The following is a 19,515-nucleotide window of genomic DNA, read 5'->3' as shown; positions in this document are numbered from 1 at the left end:
GAAAACCCTTGACTACATGGTGCAGAATCAATCTGCAAATAAAACCCCCAGAAATGCAGTCGCAAGTCGAGGAGAGGTCAAGTAACAGTGTTTGCTGATGACGTATTGAGACAAAAAAAGGAGTTTCCTTCAGTGGGTACTTCAGGAGGTAAGAGAACATAAATTAAAGCAATAGAGGATAAACTCCAAAAAAGGAAGCCGTCCCTTTGTCTAACGAAGAAAAGGAAAATTCCAGGCTAATAAATTCTTCCTAAATTAAGGTGAAAAACCTGGCCTTTGTACTAATTCTGCCAAATGGAGTGTGGCACACCTGAAAGGCACGTGTCTAGTGAGCCTTCTCCAACCCAAACACGGCTCCCAGAAGAGAAAAATGTGTGTGTGGCCTGTGATGACTGCATGCACAAAAACCAGTAGGAAGAAAATGAAGGTATTCTGCAGAGCATGAGTGCATCTTTGCAGGAGATTTCTGACATTTTTGGCTCAGGGACCTTACTTCTTGCAGTAACCAGCTTCTGGTAAGCCCATCAAGCCATGAGGCAGGGTTAGAACTAAGCTCTGACCCCATCATGCTGAGAGGATGACTTCTTTCCCTTCTCCCAACCCCTTAGCCACACCCTACAAACCCTTCAAGATGCTTCAACTTCCCTCTTTTTTCTGGAAGTCCTCTGGCTCCTTTGTTCCTCCTGGATCTGAACATCAATTACACATTGCACTCTGGGTTGAAAGCATTGATTCTAGAATTCTTATGCTTCTATTAGTTCCCTGTCCCCCGGTTTCAAGCACTTTATATTTTCTTTGACTCCCCCTTAGTACTGAATAAAGAGTTGTCACTCAATAAATAACCTACCGATTCAGTAAAAGACTAAGGATTTAGGAATTCTGAGTTTCAACGGTTACCTAAAGACAGAGAGAAGGAAAAGAAAAAGAAGATGGAGACTCCCTGGGGGAGACAAGCCCTGTGAAGTACCCTAGAGGGTATCCTTCCCCAGGAACAAGCTCTCTTTACCCAGGAGAAGAGGAAAAGCCTTGCAGGAGAAAAGGTGTTATTATACGCATTGTGAATTCCCAGCATCAAAACGTACCACAAATGCACAGGCTCCAATTGCTGAGGCTGGTGAGTTATTTACCTTAAATAACAGGAGTTGGAGATAGTACATACACAACTTCTGGTAGCTTGGGAATGACTCACTGGAAGTCTTTTTTTTCAGACATGTCGAACATTTGGCAAGAGCACATGCCAGATGCAAGCCCCATTAGAACCTGTATCTGGTTTGCTTCGGAGCAGGGAATTCACTCCTTACTCTCTTTCTTAAATCTACTCCCAAGAGTTAGGTTATGGCCTTGAGGAGTCCAGAAAAAATGCCACTGTCCACAACACCAGATTTCAGTGTCCCACTCAAAACCCCCAGTGTCTCCTTCTCAAACTGCTGCATAGAGTCAAAAGCCTGCCACATATGATCCCTGGTTACTCAATTCCGGTTCGGAAAAAGAAATTCAGCCACAAACGAGATTAGGGGACAACCGTGGACACCAGAATATGAGCTAGGCATAGGTGATGTCAAGAAATTATTGTCCACTTGGTTGGATGTGATAATGGCAGCGTGGATCTGGAGGTACACTGATATACTTAGGGTCACGAAGTCGGCAATTTACATTGAAGCGGTTCACTAAAAATCAAAACATTTTTGATAGGTAGACAGTGAAGAAGAAAGATGAAGTTAATACTGCAAATATTAGCATTTATTGGATCTGTATTGTGAATCTAGGTATGGCCCCTGCTGCCCTCACATACAGGAGTGGAAATGTTCTTGCAAGTTAATACATATCAGGAGTTTGCATGTGATAGGAGATTGAGAACCCAAGGCCAGAGCTAGGAAATTACAATCGTTGCCTCTCAATCCCAACCTGTATGTAACATCTCAAATCACATGGCATTCGGGTGAGTATGTGACTATTCATTCCCTTTTTTTTTTTTTTTTTAACTTAAGAGCATGTTTAAAAATTTTCATAATAAAAACTGTATGCCAGTTCCTCAAAAAATTAAATAGAACTACCCTATGGTCCAGCAATCTCACTTCTGTCTACACTCCAGAAAGAGGTGAAAGCAGAAAGCCGAACAGGGATTTGTACACCCATGTTCATAGCAGCGTTGTTGACGATAGCCAAAAGGTGGGAGTAACCCAGTGTTCCCCGACAGATGAATGGAGAACAAATGTGGTCTGTCCACACAATGGAACATCATTCAGCCTTAAAAAAAAAAAAGGAAGGAGATTCTGACATGCTCCAATATGGATGAACCTTGAGAACATTCTGCTAAGTGAAATAAGCCAGCCACAAGACAACAAACACCGTATGATTCCACTTATATGGGGTATCTACACTAACCAATTCAGAGTGAGAGCAGAACGGAGGTTACCAACCCTTAGCAGAGGAGGAGATGGGGGGTTAGTGCTCAATGGATACAGGATTTCAGTCGGGGAAGACGAAAAAGTTCTGGGGATGGATGGTGGTGATGGCTGCACTTAATGTTAATTTGTTGAATGCTACACACAAAAAAATGTACATTGAAAATGATTAAATTTCACGGTACACATGTGTTTTACCACAATGACAAGGTTTCACAATACAGAGTCGAGAGAAAGAAACCGGTTCACTAACAGTAAGCTTCCTCAGCCTGATGTTCAAGGCCATCGGCTCTGCTGAGTGTCCCCACCCAGCCTAGGCCCTGCACATGCCCCCCTACTGCCAGCCTCCCTGTGTGCTTCCTCCTGCTTGTCCTGCCATCTGAACTCTCTCTTGTCCATTTGGCAAATCCCAGCCTTCAGAGAGTCAAGTTCAGATGCCATCGCCTGGGTGGCTCAGTCACTCAAGCGTCTGACTCTAGATTTCAGCTCAGGTCATGATCTTGCAGTTCGTGGGATTGAGCCCAAGGTCGGGCTCTGTGCTGACAATGCGGAGCCTGCTTGGGATTCTCTCTCTGCCCCTCTCCCATGTGCATGCATGCTCTCTCAAAATAAACAAATTTTAAAAAGAAAGGCAGGGAGGAGGAGGGAGAAAACCCCTTCACAACTCTCCTGACCAGAGGGATCCTTTCCTTCTCTGATTCCTGCTGCAAACTGTTTGTATTCTTCACAAATTCTTGTTTGCTCTTAAAAACAAAATCAATGCTGGGGCACCTGGGTGACTCAGTCAGTTCAGCAGCCAACTCTTGATTTCAGTTCAGGTCATGCTCTCACAGTTTGTGAGTTCAAGCTCCGCATCAGGTTCTGCTCTGACAGTGTGGAACCTGCTTGGATTCACTCTCCCTCTTTCTCTGCCCCTTCCTGCCTTTCTCTCTCTCTCTCTCTCTCTGTCTCCTTCTCAAAATAAATAAAGTTAAAAATAAAATAAAACAAAACAACAAAATCAATGCTTAGATACTGGCCAAGGCTGAGCACACTGCATCTATAGTTCATTTGAATCCCTGCAGATGTGCAGGAGCATAAATTTTTCTGCAAGGAAATATGCACATTACAAAGGTTATGGGTAGCATGGGAATGAAAGCTAAAGGTCATAGCTGGGAAATTATGATCCCTACCTCAATCCCAAGCTATGCCTAACATTTCTAACCAAATGTCATCTCGGGGTGGACCAGGCAGTCTCAGAATTCCTGGCTTTGAAAACCCAAAGACAAGGTAAGTCAGACCGTAGAAGGTAACGAGTGTCCTTAAGACCCCGCCAGCCCCTGTCAGAGCGGGCGATGAAGCTGGTCCCTCTGGAGCTAGAGAGAAGCAGGCACAGAGTTCTGGTTTCCCTAACAAGGAAAGATCAGTTGATTCTGAGTGGGAGCTGATCCCTCCAAATCCACAGTATTCTTGTGAATGGTATACAGTACATGAAGGCACAGACCAGCAAAAACTTGTCACTAAGCAAAAAGCCACCAAAGCTTGTTCACAGCATCAAAGTGTGCCCTAGGCTTGGAGCCCACAGTGCACACGGTAAGAGTAACACGTAACCACTTCCTGACTCAAAAGGAGTGTTGCCCCCAAAACACAGGAAAGACGAGAGGAGAGTTGCAGAGAGAAGTGAGAAATTACCCTTTAACTTCAATCTTGGCTTGTCCTGCTCTCATTCTCTCCTTGAAGCCTAAATTATTTTCTCTTCTTTTCTTGAAGGGAATTCTAACTTGAAAGGAAATGGATTTTACTGCTTGAAGTGTTTCTAGGTGAAAAGCTAAAATGTCCCTTAGTAGTAATTGCTCGAGCCTAGAACAAGATGTTTTCCAGCCACGCGCTTGGTCCCTGAAGGCTACCTTCCATCAGATACTGTCTCGTTCCCAAAGCAGCTGTATTTGTTTTTTCAAGGAAAAAGAGAATCTCTCATTATTTTCCAGAGATGCCAGGAAGATCTGATCCCATCCCTACTAGAAGACAGATCTCTGGAAACATCCTTTCTTCCCGAAGGTTTTAAATGACCCCCTTGTTCAGACCCAAAGGTTTCTTATAAAACTGTAGACTCCGCACAAATTTCTCTATTTGGATTCACTTAGACATTTCTCAACAATTTACAGTGTCATTGACACTGTCCAAACAAAGTTTCGAAAATAAAGGAGACTGCCACTCTGTTGATGACTTTGGTAGCATAACGTTGCCTAGTGACAGCCGGTGTAAGTGTGTCACTTACTCGTTATTAACGTGTCACTCGTATTAATGTGTCACTACTCGTTAATCAGAGGTCTTAAGAATCTAGAACATCACGGACTCCCACACGCACCAACCACCCAAGCTCCAAGTGATAAAGACGTACGAGCTTTCACTACTTTTCTTTTACTATATTAAGTTGTGTACAGATTCACCCTCTTTTTTCCATTAGGCTGTATAAATGGAAGTCCAGGCCAGAATATGACCCAGTTTCAAAATCAATTTACTAGAGAGACCACTCTATGGGTCCAGAAGGGGCTATTAGGAGGGCGATATGACTTGCTCGTTATGGCAAGCTGGTAATAGAGAAATAGATACATTTTCCCTTTTACATTATATGTTACCTGTGTAATTGACAGAAGAGAGCCCAGAAGACCTACATATTTTTTTTACTATGAATTCTCTATTTATGCCTCCCGGACCTAATAAGAATAGTGGTATCAGGAAAGAGTGATAACCTTACCAGTGTGTTTCTATTGACTGGAGTTCAGAGTTAGGATTTTGTTTCTGCCAATGTAAAGAAACCCAAGAAAACCCTATTCCTAGACTCAGTTGATCAAGGTGTGGTGACATCACACCAGACTTAGCTAGGCTTTGGAACCTGGGAAGATCTACTGAATCTTTACTGCTCCAAGGGGCAAGGGTACCACAACTCAGCTTTGGGACCACTGCAGGACACTAATGTGGATGAATTTACAGAAATAGTGTTTTTAAAACTTCTGCCAATCTGGGAGTCTTTTAGGGGAAGAGAGAAATGATTTAATGTCTATAAAATATTCAATAATTAGCATACAAACTGGTATTGGTAAATACATTGGCTACTATTCTATTTACCATCTGAAAATTTTTTTCAACTTTATTGACTTATAGTTGGCAATTTAAAATTGTATGTTTAGGGGTGCCTGGGTGGCTCAGTTGGTTAAACGTCTGACCTTGGCTCAGGTCATGATCTCGCAGTCTATGAGTTCGAGCCCCGTGTTGGCAGTTCAGAGCCTGGATCCTGCTTAAGATTCTGTGTCTCCCTCTCTCTCTGTTCCTCCCAACTTGTGTTCTCTCTCTCTCTCAAAAATAATAAATAAATAAACATTTAAAAAACTGTATGTTTAACATGTGTGAGCCGATAGACTTCTACATTGTGAAATACTTACCGCAGACTAACACATCCATCACCTCATATAATTACTCTTTATTTGTTTACTTGTGGTGAGAACAGTTAAGATCTAGCCTTTTAGCAAACTTCAAGTGTACAATACAATATTGTTAACTACAGTCACATCGTTGTACTTAGGTCTCCAGAACTTATCTTACATAACTGAAAATTTGTATCACTTGACTAATCATTTTCCTACAGCCCCTGCCTCCCACCATCCCTGGTAACCACCTTTCTACTCTCTGTTTGTAGCAGTTTGACATTTTCAGATTCCACATATCAGTTAGGCCATGCAGTATTTGTCTTTCTGCCTCTGGCTTATTTCACTTAGCATAATGTCCCTGGGTTCATCCACGTTGCCACAAATGGCAGGATTTCATTTTATATACGCACACGTGTGCATGCGCGCGCACACACACACACACACACACACGACTATCATTCAGACTTAAAAAAGAAGGAAATATATATATATGTGATACATATAAATACACACACATATATACACACGCATTTCCTTTATCCATTCATCTTTTAATGTACATCTGGGTTGTTTCCATGTCTTGGCTATTGTGAATAATACTGAAATGAACAGGAGAGTTGCAGACCTCTCTTTGAAATACTGATTTCATTTCCTTTGGGTATTAACCCAGAAGTAGGATTACTGGATCAAACAGTAGTCCTGTCTTTAACTGTCTAAGGAAACTCCATATTGCTTTCTACAGAGGCTGCACCAATGAAAACATCTGCAATTCTTACAGAACTTCCAGGAAGCAGAGATATCTGATTTTACCCATACTTTGTTTGTGTAGATCTTTGGAAATGAGTGAGAGTTTTGCTGACTCCTACCTAAATCAGCCCCACGCTGTATAAGATTTCCAGCATCTTGTAAAATTTTGGAACTGCAACAGAGCCAGGTGTGTGCCAACAGTGAAGACCATTCACCAGGCTGCCGTGGCTGGTGAGAAAGGTTCATGCCGACTTGGGAGTAGCTGGTACCCTAGTCCTTTAAACTAACTCCTCAACCTCTTCAAGGATTAGGTCTTTGGGCATCACAGTAGGGTCTTTCTGATTGGCAGGAAGAGGCTTAGGCAGGGAGCCTGAGAGCCTCAGGAGAAAGAAATGATAAATCTTCTTCCTTGTTGCTCAGAAGAATTCAGCATGAATCCATTAAAGTGACAAGAATATTTCTCACCTAGAGAAAGCTAGCTCCATCGGTAGTGAGTTCAGGTATATCCACAGCAGACTAGGCAGTCATACTTATGACACGCTTTTTAAAGCAGAAAGGCAGGGGCGCCTGGGTGGCTCAGTCGGTTGAGCATCCGACTTCAGCTCAGGTCACGATCTCACGGTTCGTGAGTTCGAGCCCCGCGTCAGGCTCTGGGCTGATGGCTCAGAGCCTGGAGCCTGCTTCCGATTCCGTGTCTCCCTCTCTCTCTGCCCCTCCCCCATTCATGCTCTGTCTCTGTCTCAAAAATAAATAAACATTAAAAAAAAAAAAAAAGCAGAAAGGCATGCTTACTGTGTACGCGAGACACGCATCTCCAGTCGAAGCCTGACTGTTTGGGTGACATGATGGAGGCAACTCAAGGTCCGTGCCGAGCACCTACTATGAGCCTGGAGTTGTATCCGGTCTGAAGGAACCAAAGGCACACCTGAGCTGCTTCCTGCTGCTCTCTGGGAACTCTTATGTCACCCGGTAGACATGCAAGCTGGAATAATAACATCTGAGTAAGGAACGCTGCCTCACTGGCAGAAAGATCATATGTACACTTGTCATCTCTATGTACTCAAATGCTACAACGGACACAACCTCACAATCATGAAGGTCCACACCCAAAGAGTCAGCTGCTGAAAAGCTAGAAGAACGTATCACTTGCTAAGTCCAGCAAGTAGTTACGGGAAGTGGAGGGGATTTAAACAGCAGGTGGGCAGGGGTTTCCTGTAGAAGGGAGTGGCCTGCAGGATGACCATGGGGGGAGGGGAGGGAGCTGCCCGAGTTTCAGGTTGTGTGACAGAAGAACAGAGCAAGAGTGGGTGGACGAGAGGCCCAGAAATGGAACAGTTGTGGGTGAGCCATGTGGTGATAGGAGACAAGTGTCAGGCCACAGGGAACTGCAGCAGGAGGTAGTGGGTGGGCAGAGGGAGTCCATGCCACCAGGTGACAGGAATGGGAGAATGCAGGAAGGCTTCATACTTTCCCTTTATTGCAAAGGGGTCTGCTAAATAGAGCTTCTCCTCCTGAAAACTTCTTCCAGGTCCCGGTCAACAAAGATGGCCACGAGGAGGGATTCATCTGTCCCCAACTCCATTTTATCTTGGAAAAAAATGTCATTCCACAATTTACTTCTGACCTATTTAGATTCACTAGAAAGAAAATTTGCAGCTCTAGGAACTCGAGAGACAGGAGTCGAATTTCTTCCCCTGACTGGCAAGTTAGGAGGACCAGATATGAGCAGCTTTGTGGATTCCACATGAGCTTTTTCTAAGTGTTTCGGTTTCCTCATCTGTAAAGTACATGATAGGTACGTGAAATATGGAGCTAATGGAAAAATAAAAGATGATACATGTAAGGTGTTCAGCCTAATGTCTGACACACTGCAATAAAACAATAAATATTATCTAAGGGTCCCAGCATTCTAATATTCTGAGGCTCTATGAAATTCTGTCAAAACTAGTTTTATCTTCCTCCAAAGTAGGTGGGCTGTGAATGCACCAAAATTGCACGCAAACCTGAGATTATGGGAGATGTGCTGGCCCAGCTCACGATGTTTTCCTGTTTCTGGGAAAATGGCCTCATGCTACACAAAATGGATCTTAAGGAGCATCAGGCCCTTCTGGTAGAGCTGACCGGCCTGATTCAAGCTAGGAACATTCACTTCTTTTTCTTGTAGATTTTTGAAGTTTGGGGCAGATGTGGTGGGCACTGGGGGTTACTGGAGCTAAGTCAGACAGAAGATGCCCCTAAACTCCAGCTGCTGACCCCCTGGGACTGGCCTGGTTCCTGCCTCACTCTTATCTACATTACTTATCTCTTACTCTATTCCACGGGCTAGCCCAGCATCTTTCTTTCTTGTTCACATTGGCTGGAATTGATTTCCCCTGCTTACAAAGCAGTGATGCACACAGGTATGTGCATAATCACATTAATTAGAAAGAAGATCCATACTTTTGATAATAGCCTCATGGTATTCTTGACTTCACCCCAGAATGCCTAAAACCCACGATATAAGACTTTAATGTAATAAGGTAATAGCTCAACAGAGAGCAAAAGTAGCATATTATCTGATTCAGTGGAAAATAAAGTTCCTGAGAGTGGATTTTAATGCTTTTGACTTCTCCCATGTTCCAGAGTCCAGGGAATGGTGCTTGAAATATGGAGGTTAGGGATTTCTGCAAAATCCCCAAACAGCCCTTTGTACTAGAATGCCACCAATAAGTAGATATAATTTTTAAGTCACAAGTCTTCCCAGGAGAAGAAAGAGCTGAAGGAGGAAACAGAAAAGACTATATCCGTAACAAGTCAAAGCCTAGGAGATGGGAGCAAAATTTCAAAACCCCTAAGTCTTTTAAAGGCTAACTGCCCGGGGACCCAAGGTTTCCGGGTCCTTGGGACTGTGATGGCTGGATGCTGAAAGCTAGAGGAATGTTGTGGAAAGCCCAGGGACCCAAGGAAAATCTTGTCATCGTTGTGTTAGGAGTTCAGGAAGAAGCCCCAGATGGTGAAGAGTCTGACAATCTCTTTGTAATACAACAAAGCCTAGATAAGGCCTAATTATGTATATAGAGCTCAAGAAATCTGGTTCAACTTTAAGGGCTGGCCTTGCAACATGTTATTCTATTTCAGTAATGGACACATAGCATGTGCTGAAGATGTAGCATAATTAAGAACCCTGCAAAGGCAGGTACAGAACCATAAGACCTATATGGAAAACAGGAAAAGAAGGGATAAGGTTCTCTTTTTGGTGGGGAAAAAAAAAAAAAATCGAAGGACATTTTTGAAAATTCATATAAATTTCATTTAGGATAGTCACTTGTAGTAAAGAATGCTTGGGTTTTATTTTGAATTCAGGGATTCCTAACAAACGCAGAAAGACGATTTATCTGGGAACAAAGCAATGTGGAAAGGGTGACGTAAGAGTACCAGTGTGCCCTGCAAAGGTAAGCAGACTAATTATGCACAATGGCTTTCCACGCTAGAGAGATTATCAAAATACCAGATGATCAGTGAGATCTTGAGTACAACTTGACCTCCAGAAAGTGGTGAGAACAGATTTCAAAACGGTTAAATACACAACAGAAAAAAAAAAAAACAACTAACCCTATTAAAAATGGGCGGAGGGCCTAGACATATTTCAAGGATGACATACAAATGGCCAAGAGGTACATGAAAATGTGCTTGGCGTCACTAATCACCAGGGAAATGCAAATCAAAACCACAAGGAGCTATCATCTCATATATGTTAAGATAGCTATTATCAAAAAGACAAGAGATAAACGCTGGTGAGAACGTGGAGAAAAGGGAACCTCTGTGCACTGTTGGCTAGAATGCAAACTGGTACAGCTCCTACGGAAGACAGTATGGAGGTTCCTCAAGAAATTAAAAACAGAACGGCCATATGATTAATCAGTTCCACTTCTGGGTATATATTCAAAAGAAATGAAATCAGGATCTCAAAGAGATACTTTCACTCCCATGTTCACTGTAACGCTATTCATAACAACCAAGGTATGGAAGCAACCTAAGCGTCCATCAATGGATAAAATGTGATGCATATATACAATGGAACGTATTCAGCTTTAAAGAAGGACATCCTGTCCTGTCCGACAACATGGATAAAACTGGCGGAGGTTATGCTAAGTGAAATAAGCCAGACAGAGAAAGACAAATATTGTATGGAATCTAAATTAAAAAGTAAAGTTAAAGTCATAGAGACAGGGAGTAGAAAAGTAGTTGCCAAGGGCTGGGGGTTGGGGAAACAGAGAGAGATTGGTAAAAGAGTACAAACTTTCAGTTATAGGATGAAGAAAGTCTGAGGATCGATCTAACGTAACATGGTGACTATAGTTAATAATACTATGCTGTATAACTGAAATTTACTAAGAGACTAGAATTTAAATGTTCTCTCACACACACAAAGGTAAATATGTGAGGTGATGGATGTGTTAATTAGTTCAGTAGGGGCCATCCTGTCACAATGTATATCAAAGGATCAGGTTGTATACTTTAAACATCTTACAATTTTATTAGTCAATTATATCTCAATAAAGTTGGGGGAATTACACAAAACATAGGAAGATGAGCAACTCTGCAAGTGAACAGTCTCTTCCACATGTTAAAAATTAAAGCAATTATAAGAACAATGGTTCAATGCCAGTATGACCTCAAACCAAGTGAAGACATCAGTGGCAGTCCAAGGATCAAGGTTGGACTGCAGCCTACCACTTTGGCCCTGCATTGGCATGCCTGGGGCAGAAATATGGGCTTGTTTTCCAAGTTCCCAAAGGGAGACGGGAGGGGTGACATGGCAGGGAAAGGTCCCAGAAGGGAGGTAAGGGAGGTTCCATGCATTCACATTGGCAGGAGTTACTGTGGTTTCTGCATTTCTCAAGAGACTCTAGAAACAGAAATATTCACTACTTTGCTGACGTACAGCTTTGAACTGGGTGTGTCTCCTCATTTGTTTGTGGCACTGAATCATTTAGCTAGTGAGAAAAGCTACTCTACTACCTGGCATACCCAACTCAATGTATTAGTGTTGTTTTCTCTGTCGCTACACATGCATTAACACTCATAAAGTGATTATTCTTTTAAATTGCCTTTCTTGTGAAAAATATAGGCCATTAAAGGAAGCCAACTGCTAGTGCTGATAATAGATAAGAAGAGGTCTTAGAAAGCTGTATTTTGTCTATAATAAAAAGTGGAACGTTGAATTTGGCAGATCAGGCATGTAAAACAAACAAGTCCGCTTACAAGGACTAGGGAAATTAGAAAATATGTGATTGTTGCAGCCAGGGCAAATGGAGGAATTTTTAATGATGTACTGATATTCACAAATGGGCAGATTCTCAAAGATCTTGGGACCTATCCCTTAAGAAAATCACTAAGGGTGTCTGGGTGGCTCACTTGGTTGGTTGAGCACAACTCGTGATTTTGGCTCAGGTCACAATCTCACAGCTCCCGAAATTGAGCCCCGTGTTGGGCTCCAAGCTGAGCATGGAGTCTGCTTGGAATTCTCTCTCTCTCCTCCGCCTCCCCATCCTCGTCCTCCTCCTCTGCCCCTCTCCCCTACTCATGCTCTCTCTCTGTCTCTCTAAAATAAAAAAAAAAATTTTTACATTTATTTATTTTTGAGAGACAGAGTGAGACAAAGTGAGAGCGGGGGAGGGGCAGAGAGAGAGGGAGACATAGGATCGGAAGCAGGCTCCAGGCTCTGAGCTGTCAGCACAGAGCCCGATGCAGGGCTCGAACCCACAGACCGTGAGATCATGACCTGAGCCGAAGTCGGACGCTCAACCGACTGAGCCACCCAGGCAACCCTAAAAAAAAATTTTAATTAAAAAAAATCTCAAAAGATTGTTGGCTCTAGGAGGCAGAATTTTGTACTTCACAGAATGCGGATGCTTAAAGGTGTGCCTGGCACACAAGAGGTTGAGAGACAAGCAGCAGTCAAGGAATATAGTGCCTAGTGGTTCAGAACAAGGCATCTGGATATTGGTCTAAGTGCAATAAGAAGACTTGAGACATTTTTACACAGGGGGGTGATATATGATTGGTTTTAAACAGTCACTCTGGCTGCTACATAGAGAACACATATAGGATAGGAAGAGCATTGGTAGAAGAAGGTAGACCAGGTGTCCCCATTGAGAAGGCTACTAGAATAGACCAAGTGAGAGACCTAGATTTGGATGTTGTCCATTGGTTCAAAATAAATTGGAGACTAGGACCAATAGATGTACTGATGGACTGGGTGTAGGAGTGAGGAAAGAGAAATCAAGCATAATTTGAGCAACAGAGTGCCATTTACAGAGATAGGCAAGACAGAGGAAGGAACTGATTTGGGGCACTCTAAGTATGAGATAAATACTAGACATTGTGGGTAGATATCAATTAGACATCCATTGGATAGCAGAAGGTGTCTGATCCTGGAGCTCTGAGAGGTAAATAGGGTTGGAGATTTAAATACAGGATGAATAAATGAATGCCCTAGGCCTACTCTCTGAATTAAAAATGGAGAATGTTCTAGCCACAACAGAAGAGCGTAAACACATTCAGCTCCCCTCAACTACCAAAGAAAACTTATTATTATCTTCCTAGGCAAAAAGGAGCATCTGAATTGACATTGTCCTGAGACAGAAAAGTCCCTCCCCTACTTGTCAAACTATCCTAATAACCCAAAACCTCAAAGAAGTGGTTAGGATTTTTTTTTAATGTAGGAAATGTTGGCTACTGAGGCCGTCATTTTCTTGATTCATTTAAATATACTTGAGACTCATTATGTAGCCAATAAGGCAAGATTGGGGGATATCTGGAAAGAAGGAAAATAGAGACTTTTTAAATAATAACTTAGAGACAGAAGTATTTGATGCTCTAGCAAGTAAAGGAAGCAATATGAAAAAATGAAAGTTGCTTCTGCTAAGGAAGGAAAAATTCCCACACAACACTTAGCTCTCTGACAAACCAAGTGTGGCACAGGAAAATTAAATGGAAATTACTTCCACTACTACGACTTACTACTACTACTAGACAGTAAGTCTACATATACACTCAGAATGGGAGGCTGAAATCGTTCAGCATCTGGCTTAAGGATGTAAAAGAAAATTTAAGAGCGAGGCCGTAAAGGAAAACTCAGGAGAGACCACTGCTAAATTAACCACAAGACTCAGACTGGGTGGGTGAGGGGAACATCACTGAATTACATATAACAATCACAGTCACGGTGATGCTACGCTTGCCCCCAACTTCCACTCACCTTACCTCACTCAACGTAACATCAGTGGATAGAGAAGTAAACATACAAAAGAAAACATGCTGGGTGTGCATGTAAGATGTGAATTGCACTAGGTGCGGGTGGGAAGACAGTGATGGGTCCGTCATTCAGGGCTCTGCAGCTACATATTAGCCTCCCTAATACCCAGTTATAGGTCTGCTTGCTTCTAGATATATATTGGAGTCTGACGTTTCCTGAAAGAGAGGTAGAAGTTGCTTTTCAGAGATGATACCCTATCTCTAAAATGCAATGACATTAATATGCTGAGTCAGCTTCACTTACAACGTAAAGATCAGATGAAAAGATCTAACATAGCTGAGGAGGACTGCAACTTATGTGAATAATTACCTTAATGATCAGGGTGATAGGCTTTCAATTAATATTTGTTTGTGGAAAGGCATCAGATCCCTCCCACCAAAACAGATATATATATATATAGACAACAATAGTCAGATTTTCACTGTCAGCAGGGAAAAGAACATACAATTCTTTTCTTTTTTTAAGTTTAATCAAAATACTGGGACTCTACATAGCCCCAAATTATCTTCCTAGTACATAACATTCTATTTCAGTGAGACATTTGGTAAAATGTGTATTCCAGTCAGAAAGGCAAAAATACTAATAACCTGAAAAAATTTATACAAAACCCACCAAGTTTAGATACTACAAAGAAGTCGATGGGGGATATCATTTTCTAAAGGGGGAGAAAGGTTCCTATAATTGAATATCATCAATAAGATGGTGTCTCCTGCTCAATTACCTTAGAAAGGTCTACACACACACACACACACACACACACACACACACACACGAATATGACTGAAAGATTCAGTTATTCCAAGTGTTCTTCTATCAATCTAAAACATTCAGATATTTCCTATGTTCAGATTTTTGTGCATAGCCAACAAATAGTGACATAAATGACATCTTGCTGCCCCTCCACCATTAAACACTGTAGAACTATAATCTGTTCTAGGTTATTGATGTCATTAGCACAAATGCATTAAGGCTTTAAACAAGTAGCCCCCCAAATATACATCTAGGCCTGAAAATTTTGTCACCGAAACATGCATTTTTAATATTTGACTGGACTTGCTTTCAAATTTGTATTTATGGGTAGGGACAGAGTGCTCAATAATGCCTTAGTCTACCTCTAGAGCAGTAAGAATAGATGGGTAGGAAAAGATATCCAATGCGATGTTCCGTAAATTTACATTCATTTCCAAATTCTCCAATTGGAAAAGAACTTTCTGGTAGAATCATACCACATCTGAACAATATCCCAATTTGATAAAAATCTCCCAAGAACGTTCTCAGTATTAGCCTAAATCAGAAACTTTCCTTTCTCACGTAATGATATCCATGACCAGGAATGTGAGTCTCACTTTGAAAGTGGCAGTCACATGAGTGGGAGAGGCTCTTACATGGATGTGTGGGGTTGTTCCCACTCTGCAGCCCCAAGGGAAGGGATGTCCACCAGGGAGGAGAGCTCGGCTGGCACCTTTCCATCATTTTTGGTATCACCCCTTCCATTCTTTTGCCACCCATTCTCCAAGAGCAATGAAAGACTCATGGAAATCAAAAGTACCTTCTATATAGGAAGACTACTTCTCTAATAAAACAGAACCCAGAACTGTAAGTTAAGCATGGGAAAGAGGACATCCAGGTTGGTCAAAGCACAATGTGGAGGAGCAGTGGCCCACCAAGGGCTCTGGGCTCAGTGACCTTGAGTGTTAGCTTTCCCTTAGGGTCCTCTCTCACTTCATAACCAGCTCCACCAAAGCCACGGCCCTTCTGTGTGTTATTACCTGACAATGCTCTTTCAAAGGTGGAAAAAATAAGGTTCCCTTAGCCTAGCTAAAAGTAACTAGTGCTCTGGGTATTTTGGGGTGGGGGCAGTACAGAGCAGCATTTTGCAAAAATTAAAAACCATATGGGCTGGACTCAGTGACTCACTCCAGAGAATATAGTATAGAAAGGGAAAAATAGTAACCTTAAAAAATAGTAACTGGAAAAATAGTAGAGAGACCTTTCAGATACTACCTTAAGCACATGACCAAAGTTAACTTCACCAGTGATAAGCCATGTTGACATCACGCACCCCATCATACAATGCATCAGGATGGGCACCTCACTTCTGCGGAATTCTTCCCTAAGAAGCCCACAGCCCCAGTCTAACTATGAGAAACACAGCAGACAAATCCAGAGTGAGGGACAGTCTGCAAAATACCTGAGCAATATTTTTCAAAACTATCACGGTCATGAAAACAAGGAAAGACTGAGAATCTGGCTCAGACTTGAGAGACTGAACAGATCTGATGATTAAATGCAAGGTGGCATCCTGGAACAGGAAAGGGACATTGGTGGGAGAAGTGGTAAAAATCTGAGTAAAGTCTGGAGCTTAGTTAATAGTAACACCCCCAACGTTAATATCTTAGTTGAGACAAGTGAATGATGGTAATGTAAGATGTTAACGTTAGAGGAAATGAGTGAAGGATATGCAGGAACTGTGCATACTATCTTCGCAGCTTTTCTCTAGATCTAAAACTGCTCTAAAAGAAAAGGGCTACTTAAAAAATATTTGAGTTCCAAAAGAATCAACAGATCTTAATACAAAATGAAATTCTAATTCCTTGTTGATATGTTTTCTTTACGGTGGTTTCCTAATAAGAGAAATAGCTTCCATGCATTACAGAAAATTATAAAGGACACACAAGTAAACTGAAAACCAAAGCATCACATTTCTACCAACTAGAAATTAACCATTACTACCTTAGCACACAGTCTCTTTGTGGCTCTTCCTAGCATATATATACGTGTATATTTACCAATATGAGATATTACAGTGCATCTTATCCTGCAACTTTTTTAGGCAATGATTCCTTCATATCTATTTCAGTTAATTTCATATCATCTAATACTTTCACCATATTCAAGTCTCCACCCCCCCCCCCCCAAATGTCCTTATAGCTTCTTTGTTCAAATCAGGCCAGGATGATGGCATCTGATTATTGTTGTCCTTTAAATATTTTTAAATCTAGCAATTTTCCCTTTTGACCTTGATTTGTAAAGACCCTGGGCCAGTGGTCCTGCAGAATGTCTTAACCCCTAGATTTGTATAATTGTTTCTTCTGGTGATTCTGAACTTGTTCTTCTATCCTTTATGTTTCCTAGAAACTGAAATAGCTATCTAAAGTCTCAATGGATTAATGTTAAATATTTTTTTTCTATAAAGCATTAGAAGTCAAGTTGTAGAGTGGTGCTCAATTACATCCAAAGACATATAACATCAGGTTGTTACCATTAGTGATGTTAAGATTGCATATCGGATTAGGGTGAGGTTAATCTTTTTCCTATATCGTACAATTATGCCTTCCTCTTGAGACCAGAAAGTAATCTGGCAGTCAGTGTGATTCTGGCAGTATAGCAAATATCCATTTCCTTAATAGCTACATATCCAGTGATTTTCATTCCAATTAGTGATACTTGCCTGAATCAATACATTCATTGGGACTCTTGAAATTATTTTAAAAATTATTTCTATAATTATTAGTTGGCTTTCTTCCGTAAAGTAGAACATTCAGTAATCATTCAGGTCTATACAGTTATCCTTAAATACAGTTCCTGCAGAAAAGACAGGAGAAATGCTGGCTGAAGCATTTAAAAGATTTTACTAAGCACTAAGGAAGAACAAAAGATAAATGCAGAGAGTATTACAAATATAAAAGAGAAATTTGCATTGGATTACAAAGGTTAAGATACACACCCAAAGGACTGGCAAAACTTCAGGGTCCCCAAGTGGCTGGTCCCATCTGAATACCTCCAGGCTGATAGCCTAGAGAGATGTCCCCTTCTGTTGCTCACCAAGGCTTGCTCTATTTCTATTGTATGTCAAAGAGTCTGGTCTCTTCCCCAAAGATGACCTCTAAGTGAGACCCCTCCCCTCCCCCAACACCTCCTAATTAATATGGCGGCATATTAAATTCTCATAGACCTATCAACATGGTCATTTCCAAATATACTATGATAACCATGGCCTATTCACTGCAAGAACCATAACCTCCAATGCACTAAGAATTATACAGAGTAATGGGGGGGGGGGGGGGGGCGGGGCTCATTTCTTTGTGGCTTCCATAACAGAAAATGGTGGAAGAACTCCTGGAGTCGAATGATTTCCCCTGGAACATAACTATTACCTACTGTAATAAGAAAAAGAATGTAATACAGTTTGCTTCCAACACAGACGTTAGTCCTGTCTGCTAAAATCAGCATCATAAAAGGTTTCTACTGTATTTTTAACTCCGTGTCTTTTTCATTTAAAAATAACGCTCTAATTTTGACAACCTCTATGCAGGTGCAATCAAGATGGATGAAATGGAAGGGTTTACTTTTTGCAATTCACATGGCACATCACAATGACCCTGAAATGACGGGGCCAGTACTTTCAAGTGACAAGCAGTTTCAAATATGGGCCACATTAAAACCTTTCCGTTGTGTCAGAACCTATCAAGGTTATAGAATCATAGGCATAATTTACTCATGTTAATTATTAAAGGCACAGGGAGATGGACCAACGCTTAAATGGTACAAAGGAGCAAATGAAAGCAAACAGTAATACTCATCATCCGATATATAAAGCGAGGTGGTGATCTATCAAATATGCAAAATCTGGAAGAGAAAGCATCTGCCAGTATCCAAGGATACGTTAAATTATGAAAAAGAAACATATGGAAATAGGGAGACAAACTCAAATCCCAGACATGGGAGGTGGGGATGTATATCTTTAGACAAGGACAAAATGAATATTGAATAGGATGCACAGGTGTTATGGACTCGGGGATTTGGTAAATGCAGCTGGTACCCTGCTCCATTACATTCGGCGCACATGAAACCTTAGGAGCACAAGGTCTCTAAGTAATGATCTGGTCTATCAGATTACATATTCACAAATTCTGTTTAAATGCCAGAGACGAATATAGAGCCATACAGAGAAAATGGCCCGCAAAAGTAAACACCAGAGTAAAATCAAGTGACAAGATGCCAGTTTGGGAAAGGAAGTCCCCATGAATACTTAAGTAAACATCACGTGAGGGGACACATGGGAACTCTCTGAATGTGGCCACAACACAAGCAGGAGAGACGTTCCCACCAGGTGTGTGTGAGGGATTAAGTCGCTCCAGTGGAGCCAAGCTCAGCCTGCACCCCCTCAGCCCACCCCCTCCCTGGAATGATCACTTTTCCTCACCCACCTCCATGCTGCAACGGGTGGGTGCAAAGAATGGGTGCGAAAAGATTTCGTGCACAAGGGAGTTTGCCTACACCGCATATCTGTATCTGTGAGCCTACGAGATGATCATTTTAAAGAGTAGTTAGCCAAATAAGGTGTCTGGAGCACTGGAGCACCAGGGGAGACCTTAAGAGGCACCACAGGCTCTCTCTTTACAGCCCCAGAGGCCAGCTGGCGGATCCTGTTTAAATGCTGATTTCCAGTCAAGAAGAATGGACTACACACCAGGAGGCTATGAAGACGGGACAGCTCCTGGGTGTTTACAGTCCCGGGTTTCCCACCATAAACTCCGCAAGGGGATAAAGCACACTTTGGTGATGAGCTCGGGGCCTCCCACCCCCTCAGCTACAGGGCAGACCCTGGCATTCTCCTCGTTGCCCGTTCATAAGGAATAAAACAGGAGGAGGG

General features: G+C 41.9%; 1 protein-coding gene across 1 annotated transcript in view; it reads right to left on the bottom strand.

The window, feature by feature from the left end:
- TMEM178B (transmembrane protein 178B) overlaps positions 1–19,515 on the bottom strand; it is a 358,912-nt gene that overhangs the window by 75,969 nt on the left and 263,428 nt on the right. The window lies entirely within an intron of this gene.

The sequence above is a fragment of the Panthera leo genome, chromosome A2 (assembly GCF_018350215.1).
Source record: "Panthera leo isolate Ple1 chromosome A2, P.leo_Ple1_pat1.1, whole genome shotgun sequence".
In the NCBI taxonomy this organism is placed as follows: Eukaryota; Metazoa; Chordata; class Mammalia; order Carnivora; family Felidae; genus Panthera; species Panthera leo.
This window is presented reverse-complemented; position numbering and strand designations above follow the sequence as displayed.